Here is a 9,878-nt window from a genome sequence, read left to right on the forward strand (position 1 = left end):
AGAAAAAAAAATTTTTTTAAGGTCATTATCGATTAAATTGATTGATAGAAATTATTCTTTTGATTAAACTACTGACAGATTTCAATCAAATGACTTGTGTTTATAAGGTGAATATCAATTAATAGTAAGATACTAATTAAGAATATAAAATATTTTAGAATACCATCTTATCTCAACATAGTGCATGCAATGTCGAGCCACCTTGACAAGTGACCACATTCCAACTTGATCAATAGCATTCGATCAGCGCTAAGAAGGACTTGACACGCATGACATTGATCAGCACCCAGTGATCAATCAATTGTGATTACATCTCAGTCCTATAGGAGGTCAGTTGTGGCCCGAATAGTTCAGTGGAAACGTCTATGGCTGTGAAGCTGGGTGACACGTAATCGAATCTGTCAGGGAGCACCGGTTCCAATTTATCGTATATAAAACATTGCTAAAACTTTCATGATAAGTATTTAGGTATTGGGAATATGGTGAAAATAAATTCATTTTATTCTTACTTACTTACTTTACTTACGCCTGTTACTCCCAATGGAGCATAGGCCGTCGATCAGCATTCTCCAACCCACCGCACTCTATCCTGAACCTTCCTTTCTAGTTCTATCCAATTTTTGTTGATTCTCCTCATGTCTGTCTCCATTTCTCGGCGTAATGTGTTCTTTGGTCTTCCTCTTCTCCTTTGGCCTTCAGGATTCCATGTGAGGGCTTGTGTTGTGACACAGTTGGGTGACTTCCTCAATGTGTGTCCTATCCACTTCCAGCACTTCCTCCTGATTTCTTCCTCCACTAGAATCTGGTTTGTTCTTTCCCACAGTAACTTGTTGCTGATAGTGTCTGGCCAACGGATCCGAAGTGTTTTGCGTAGACAATTGTTAATAAACACCTGTTTCTTCTAGATGATGGCTTTCGTAGTTCTCCACGTCTCCGCCACATACAGTAGAACTGTCTTGACATTTGTATTGAAAATTCTGATCTTGGTGTTGTTTGACAATTGTTTTGAGCTTCAAATGTTTTTCAGTTGTAGATATGCTGCTCTTGCTTTACCGATTCTCGTCCTCACATCTGCATATGATCCACCGTGTTCATCGATCTTGCTTCCCAGATATGTAAAGGTTTTTACATCCTTTAAAGCTTCTCCGTCAAGTGTAATCCGATTGAAACTCATTTTATAGGCCAAGTTATATATATGTAAAGCTTTCACTTTCCAAATGAACGTTTGAAAATTACTTTGTATGGCCAACTAAAGGGAACTTATAAAACCTATTAACTCAATCTCTAAACACATGGTAAACTATGGTCATGTACCTCTACAGAAATCATTGTCCATGATTATCTTGAAAGTCCAAAGGAATAATACATAGAAGGTTTGGATAGCAAGTTTGTACACGACTAAAACTATGGAAATTCACCAATTCATACCTGATTTCTGCCTATAAACTGCTGTGATTAATTCCTGACTTAGTACACTTCTTATTTTACGAATTATTAATAATAATCATTCTCTGATACTTTATTACTATTTTTGTAAGATACATAATCTTTCATATCTCTTCTCTGTATACTATTATCATTCGTACCACCATTAGAATATTATGTAATCTGAAACTATCCTTCCAGCCATCAATTGAACCTTCAATGTCAATTTCATTGTCGACTAATATGTGTGAAAATGACTATAAATACGATTGTTTGGCTTCAGTAAATGACATGACCAAGAAGTATTTTCTTCGCTGTCGAGAGTTTATATGATCTGGAACTAATTTAGCATGTGTTCTTATCATTTACTGGTTTACCGGTCGTGGTAAATATTACTCTCCATCCTTGAGTTTTCAAAAACATTATTCAATTACAGATTTAAATACATTATAAGATTTCTGGATTCCTCGATATTTACAATTTTTGAATAAAAGTATAATTCGACTACTAACAAATAATAAGTAGTGCCACTATTTGTCGAAAAATATATAAAACAGTTAGCAACTTAAGGCTACTCTTCACATATGCACACATTAAGGATGTGATTGTTTCTGAGATGCAAATTTACTCAACTATCGCACTGTGATCAAATGACATTAATTAACTTGAGGGGTGTTTTTAAATCTTGAAACAAACTAAAGCTTGAAATTGCAGATGATGAGATTTTACCCAGTATTGTGCAGTATAGTTAGTTGCTCCCAATTGAATATATTTTGATTTGAATGATAATTATCAAGATAACACGATAAGGTGAGATATGATTTACGTTTAAATAGGCATAAAAATTCTTTCTGAAATCTCAAATTTATCGATGAACATCGGTTGATTTGTTACTCTCGTTCCAGTTACTACGATATTTGTGTTTTGAGATTATGGCAAACATCTGTAGTTCGAGTATGTGATTTTGTTAGAGATTTATTTTCGAGGTGGATAGTTTATTCATGAAGATTAAACTGTTCTACTGAAAGGTATCATAGCACAAATGTCAGGCAGAAGTGAGGTATTTGAATTTATCCACATGTGGTTGACGGGTTTTCTTATCAACCCTGATCTTGATTGGTTATTGTTAACTTTTAACCTATCATTGTCAGCATACTTATATTGACTATCTCTTTTTTGACATGGTTTTTGAGCTTATATATGTCCGTGGTGTTTCTAATTGACTGATTGTTGTAATGGTCCTTTTCCTTTATTACACGAATGGGACGTTAATTTACCTTAGACGAATATCTACACTAGATTCCCTCCCAGTGTCTATTCTACAGGACTTCAACACAACTCATATCAAGAACATGTGATTAACCTGACTAGAACGAAAATTTATTTCCACGCCAAAACCTGGCACAATCAAACAACAAATGAACAATATAACGGTGGAATTTAAGATCCTTGTCATTTATACAGTATAATAACTCAATAGTTAGGTCTTCACATTGGCAGATGATTCAATCAATTTGGAATGAAAGAGCCTCTGTGTATTCGTGGAACATCTACTAATCATGCAATAAATAATGAAATACTTTAAGTGAGCTTTCTAAAGTTATGACTAATAGAATAAAACCACACAAAAATTGTTGCATTTATAACTGATGATGGTAGCTGAGATTCAGTCTATGTCATGTTACAAATTTGAACTAATGAATCCCAACACCATGGTTTAAATGCATTAACTCCACCTTTAGACCTGAATTAACTCATGTGTTCATTACTATACTTTACTTAAGAGTCCTAACCAAGAGGAAAAACTTGTTTAATGGTCTCTGATAATAAATGTTACCTGCAGTCAATGTAATCACGTATTGAAAAGTAACTTGCATTTTAAACTTATTTCCTAAATCCCTACAAATAAATAATAAGAATGAATACGGATTTGGAACGTCTTAAGAAGAATAGAGTACTATTAGAACTCTTCTTATGATCATCATCAATAAGCATGAATATCATTAAATGCGTGAGGTTTATGTATATTTTTTAAAATTAATTTCCTTCCACTCCATTTCTCTATTTTTTTCGTTCCGTTTCATTCAATTAAATTTATAATTGGTTATTTATTTCTTAAAATTGATATAAAATATAAGTATTTTATGACAGAGCACTTTTTCTTTAAATTATGGGGGATAGTAATGTACAAAGTACAAGCTTTGTCGTTTCTCACGTTGTCACGGGAACAGATAACATGTTTTTGAATACATTGTATCTGGTAGCGTTCCAATCACTTGAAGCATTAAAGAGCAACATAAGAACTTATGAAAGGGCGACATTATGCCATTATGCGGTGCAAGATTCTCGTTTACATAGAGAAAAGAAGCTGTATATTATGTTTGTATGTTGGAGAAATGGCCGTAGAACACCCAGTGGATCTTTACAGCAGATTAGACGAAGAGGTTATTTCCTTGATGTTATTATTTCGTTCATGAACACTCAATGTTCGGCCTTCATCTTTTGTCAGCGCTAAAGAGCTCCATAAGAACTTATGAAAGGGTGACATACTGCTATTATGCGGTGCAAGATTCTCGTTTACATAGATAACAGAAGCCGTATATTATGTTTGTATGTTGGAGAAATGGCCGTAGAACACTCAGCAGATCCTCACAGCCAATTAGAAGGAGGGGGTAATTTCATGAGTGTTATTATTTTGTTCATATAGGACTTCAATGAACACTCAATTTCCAGCCTTCATCTTTTGTCAATTTATTGAAGGTTACTGGACTGTTGTTATTCAATGCATGGTAAACATGAAATGATTGATTTCGTAGATTATGGTAATTAGTGTTTATATTCAAATATAAATTACAATGTGGCATAAACGAATAACATATATATCAATCATAACAAATTTATTGATATTTCAACTCATATGGGGATAAATATTGATACGTTTATTTTGAATGTTTTCACATACTAAAGACAAAATAAATCAAGAAGTTCATTCAATAACTATGCCAACTATTTTCTGTTATTATGAGAAAGGATTTATTAGTTGGTCCATTTACGAATAAACAACAGAAGATAAACAAACTGAGTGAATCATTGGTATATATAGATAAAGACCTTAACGATCTGTAGCTAGAAATAAATGTTGATAAGACCTTCAATATTGAGTGGATTTTTTTCAGAGTCCAATGGAAATAAATTTTTCATTGTGTGTTTAAATAAGAAATAGTCGGTCATCAATCACTTTACATTCCAAGAATTGAGCTGTTACATGAGTACCCTCTTATTGACAAGAATTATTGACCTAACATAAATCTATCCAATGACGACGTAGTGTGTTTTGAACAGCTTGATCTTACTACTCAGCAATTGCCTTTGTTTGACATAATGGGTATGAAGCAGTTTGTGAAGGTTTATTACATGCATAGTTGACAAATATTTGATCATAGACAGCATCAAGTGTTTGAGTTTTCAATGAGAGTAACTCATTTCGGGTTTAGAATGTTGTAGAACAATGTTGAAACAAGTTACTGATCAAATGCAGTGCTAAACAACAAAAGGAATTTTCGGTGAGACTATAATTTATGGACGACCTTTGAACGAATCTTAAGTGACCTTGAGAAATGTTAGCCAGTCAGTAAACAGTAAGCATAGAGTAAAAATATACTATACAAAACCAAAGAATTAAAGTGGATACACTTCTTTTATATGGTCCAAAAACTTGTCAAGGTTAGAAAAAGGTTCCAAAATCGTAGTGCATAAGGTAGAGTAACTCATCCATATAGCTCCATAATAGTTGGTCTCTGGAACCATGATAAGGTCACAAAAACCTCGGCCTCCACATAGCTTCAAAATTGTTTGTGTGTACTCCGGTTGTGTAAGTTTATCATTTTTATTATGGATATGTCCCTGCAATACTCATACCGCTGAACAGCCGAAGCTTCAGTAACATCGGTGATTATTGCAGCCAATGTTACTGGTGCTTTTATTATACAGTTTGCGGCAATTATTATAATATGCCTTAGTCTCAATCTGGATCGAGGGAAAAAGGTTCCTATTCTAGCAAACGTCTTCCTTCAAAATATGTTACATCAAAGGACAATATCACGGTAATCTGCACAAAGTCTTCTCTAAAGTTCTCTGTGAACCGATCGTACATGAGCATCAGGTACTGTAATCGGCGCCGCGACCTTGAGATCCCTGAAACGCTTCTGATTGGCTCGTCCATAAATTATAGTCTCGACGAATTTTCAAATAAATTAAAATTCATCCCATTGTACAAGCGTACGGCTATCTGGTCTGAGTGTTTTATTTTCTAATGTAGAACTAAAGTTGCATTGATTACATGGAGATGTATACAGTCATAGCAATGAAACTCAACATTATGTTAACTGTTTTCATTTCAAACAGTTCTTTCTTTCAAAATATCTCTTATATTAGGAAACCCTAATAATTCGAAAGTGAAAGATGAAAAGACAAGCAAATTATACTCAGGTTTATTGTATGAAAAAGAAATTTGCAGTGTAACATTTCAGGTATAGTTTATCTTCCTTATCCTGTAATTAAGTTTACATATCATTTAGAGAGCTGATTTTCTCTGGCATAACAATCTTTCATGTTTAACTGTATTATTGTTCATATGAAAAATATAATATAGTAATGTAAGCAAAGTGAGTTTAAACTTCACCCCATTGCACAAGCAAGTGGCTATCAGGACTCAGTAGCTGAGTGGATAACGCGATGGCATTTGAAGCGAAAGGTACTGCGTTCGAGTTCGAGAGTGAACATCAACAAGTACGTCCAGCTGAGGAGTCCCGAATAGGACGAAACGCGCGTCCTGGATTCCACTGCTAGCCACTATCCATCTTTGCTTATAATGCTCGTGAAATAAGGCTATATCGAGGCAATACGCACAGTATGCACATATGCCAATTAGAGACTGACCAGTTGCAGTCCTAAACATCAATGGGAAAATTCAAACAAACAATACTAAGTGAATTTAAAAAAGTAGTAATGTTGTCTCATTCTAATGAAATCAGTCGGATCAGAATTTACAGCTATTCGTCACTTTAATTAACTATTTATTTCGTTTTTTATTTAGGAAATACCAATTATTAATCATTCTCAATAGTTAAAACACAATACTATTAGTTATAAAAGAATCAGAGTTAGCTTATAGTCTTTCCTTTAACAACAGGAAATTAAACCATTAAATGATCACCCTCATTTGAATATTTTAAGTGATGTTCGTAAATCTGATCACTTTCCTTTGTTCTAATTCATTTCGGGCATAGAAACACTACGAAACATAAACACAATATATTTATTGTGTAATGGAGTAATCGGTTAATAACAGATTCCTTTGAAGTATAGATAGTTTATGATGGAACAACCAAGTGACTAGTATTGTCACTAGACGTATGTTGTTGAACAAAAGCGTAAAATCAGTTGATAAGATCATGAGCTTCAATTACTGAAGTGGATTGATCTTGTATGATGATGGGAAGCGTAATAAAATGTCAGATGAAGGTTAGAGACAGTCAGATCAATATGTGCTATCAGTCTACGAGGGTATTGACATTCAAACTAGTCCATAGGATAGAATTGAGACCTCCTGGTTGAAGTTCATGCGGTAATCCAATTTCGATTCGAGATGCTACATAACATTACAAAAAATTTGCCGCAAAATGTACAAATGCTCATTCTTTATCTTCCAATAAATCCTGAATTGTGATACTACTTTATATTTTCCATCTTTCAATTTCATTCACCCGTTTTCATTTGCATCCTAGTTGTTTGTTTATTACTATTATTAGGATCTTTAACATTGCAAATATTGTGATTTTTATTTTGCAAATGCCATTTCGGTTTTGAATTTTTATATATTTTATGTTATCCTCAGTCATGACAATCGTTTCAAGTATCAAAGATAAATTCCAACCTAGTGTCTTTTGTTCCACTTAGTTACTAAGTTCATGTGGCCATTGACTCGAACTGAATGAATGTTTACAATTCATTCATTCTGTAAGAGTTTGGACTTTTTTTCTTCATTTTTAACATAAGTGATTTCATAACTTCAGAAAACTATGTCTAATCTCACTGTAAAAACAAAAGGATTTAAGTTGACATTATTTTAAGTTATAGGGCATATATTATTTTCTAATTCTAAATTAATTAGAGACTATTGTTATAGAAATGAAATTATCATATAACCGAAAGGGATGTAGTTACAAATACCACAGAAATTATTATTTTGCTGAAAAATAGTATTGTGGTGTGTGCTACTTATATCGACATAAACAGTATATAACGCTAGTCAGATATAGAGTGTCTGACAGCAGAAGGTCGAGAAGATCGACAAGGAGAGAACAGGAACAGAAAGCGATTGGTCTGGAAATGAAGGAACAGTAAAGTCTGAGATGATTGATTGACATTTACAAAGGAACAGTCAAGTGTGAGACAATTGATTGATGTTTTGCAAATTAAGTATTTAAAATAATCCATAGTGTCATTGAATAAGAAAATGAGAATTCAGCGAAGAGAATTCTCTTTTCGATGAAATCATTGACTAAAGCTGTACATTCGTATTTTTACTGTTTGGTTCTCAGATTTTACTAAGATGTTCTGTAATTTTGTATTCAAATACATCCGATTGTCCCCACTTGTGTTCTCGTTCACTACGGTAATAATTATTGATAAAGTCTGAAATAAAAATGTTTATTATTTTTTCTGAATCAGGAAATCGACAAGTATATATTTTGTACCAAACTCAATTATTTCTTTTTTCAGCATGAGCATACTAGTTAAGGCGGATAGATTAATATTATGATGTCTAAATTTGATAAGATTTACATTCGTACAGTTAACTAAAAGATAAATAACGAAATATTAGTACTTGAAAACAACATACTTTTATGTAGGGAATATGGTTTTAGTAAATAATTTAGACAGTTAGTACATTTCAGTCAATTTAATAGAGTAAGAAAATAATACTGAAATACAAGTGACCAATAGAGGTTTCTCACTGTTAGGAAACAAGTAATGCCAAGTGAACACGGTTCCCATTCCTACGAAAAGATAACTGGAAGATTGATATATGTGATTTTCGATCTCGCAATGAGTATTGGTTCTGTAATAATTACAGATAAGTCCCGTTGAGAAGTGTCAACTAATATGAAACCTAGATTCAGAACTCCTTGTTGATCATCTCCAACTAACTGCAAGTAGTACCCATTCTATACTGTAACCCATACGCGTATATATTCACACAGAAATTAATATTTATTCCCTCAACGATTAATTCAGTTAATATTTTGTAAACAAAATCAGTATGAAACACTATTACAAAAAGCAGACCTTTACGCCTATTTTATAATCTAATAAAATAAATCATCCAAATTATTTCAATGAGAATTAGCATTAGTGATGATAATTTCAGAGTGTTTATAATTTCTGAGAGATTTTAGTAAAAATTAACCCAATCAAGATTTTATTAGCCAAACTGATGAGTCGATCTAAGCTAAACCACCATTGAGAACCTGAAAGCACTGGACGGCTGTTTCGTCCAAGTATGGGACTCCTCAACAGTGCACATCCACAATCCCACACAGGGAACCCAAACCAAGGACCCTCTGTCTCCTGTGCGAACGCTTAACATATCAATTTGTTGTTTCATGAAAACTCACATAATGCCTTTATAAAATATGAAAATCATACATTAAATACATCCTTCTCATTTCTTTGCCTCGTTCTTTACATATTTGATTATTCCTCTAATTCTGTTGTTATTTTGATTCCTTTCCGATTTATTTTCTGTTCTCTTCAATTCAGTCTTCTACTGCAAGGCATTGCTCTTTCGATTGTGGCTATATACTACTTATATCTGCCAGTAAAAGTAGTATACACCACAGATGAAGTTCATTATGTAGAGAAGGTGTAGTTCTATTTTTCCAATTAAAACTGGAGAGATATTTCATTATGAAATGAAAAACAACAATGTTTACGGATTAATTGGTTGTTATCCTTAACCAGGAAGGTGTATTTCCTTTGTATTTATTTGTTTCAATTGAGTTTGTTTTAATAAAGGCAAAGGTCAATAGTTGCTACATGTTATGCTCATTGTTAATTCTTTATGCATAACTAAGAGAATAGCTTTGAATAAGTCTATTTATAGCAAAGCTTTTGTTAGAGTTAGATAGGAATCTATAAAATAATTCATGGTTTAGTAATGGTTACTAACAGTTCTCTTTTTTTCAAATATTGTAGAATGAAATTATTGAAGTACGTTGAAGATTGTGAATTTTCATATCACAAACTGATCTTAGTTTGACAACCCTTTTATTCAAACACTTTTGAATATAAATTTTTCAGTTTATTTCATTGGCTAGATTCATTTTAACTAGACATTTTAATGTTTGAATAAAAACGAAACATTTCTTATCACTTGATTAATAGATATA

This window comes from Schistosoma mansoni, chromosome W (assembly GCF_000237925.1).
Source record: "Schistosoma mansoni strain Puerto Rico chromosome W, complete genome".
Taxonomy (NCBI): Eukaryota; Metazoa; Platyhelminthes; class Trematoda; order Strigeidida; family Schistosomatidae; genus Schistosoma; species Schistosoma mansoni.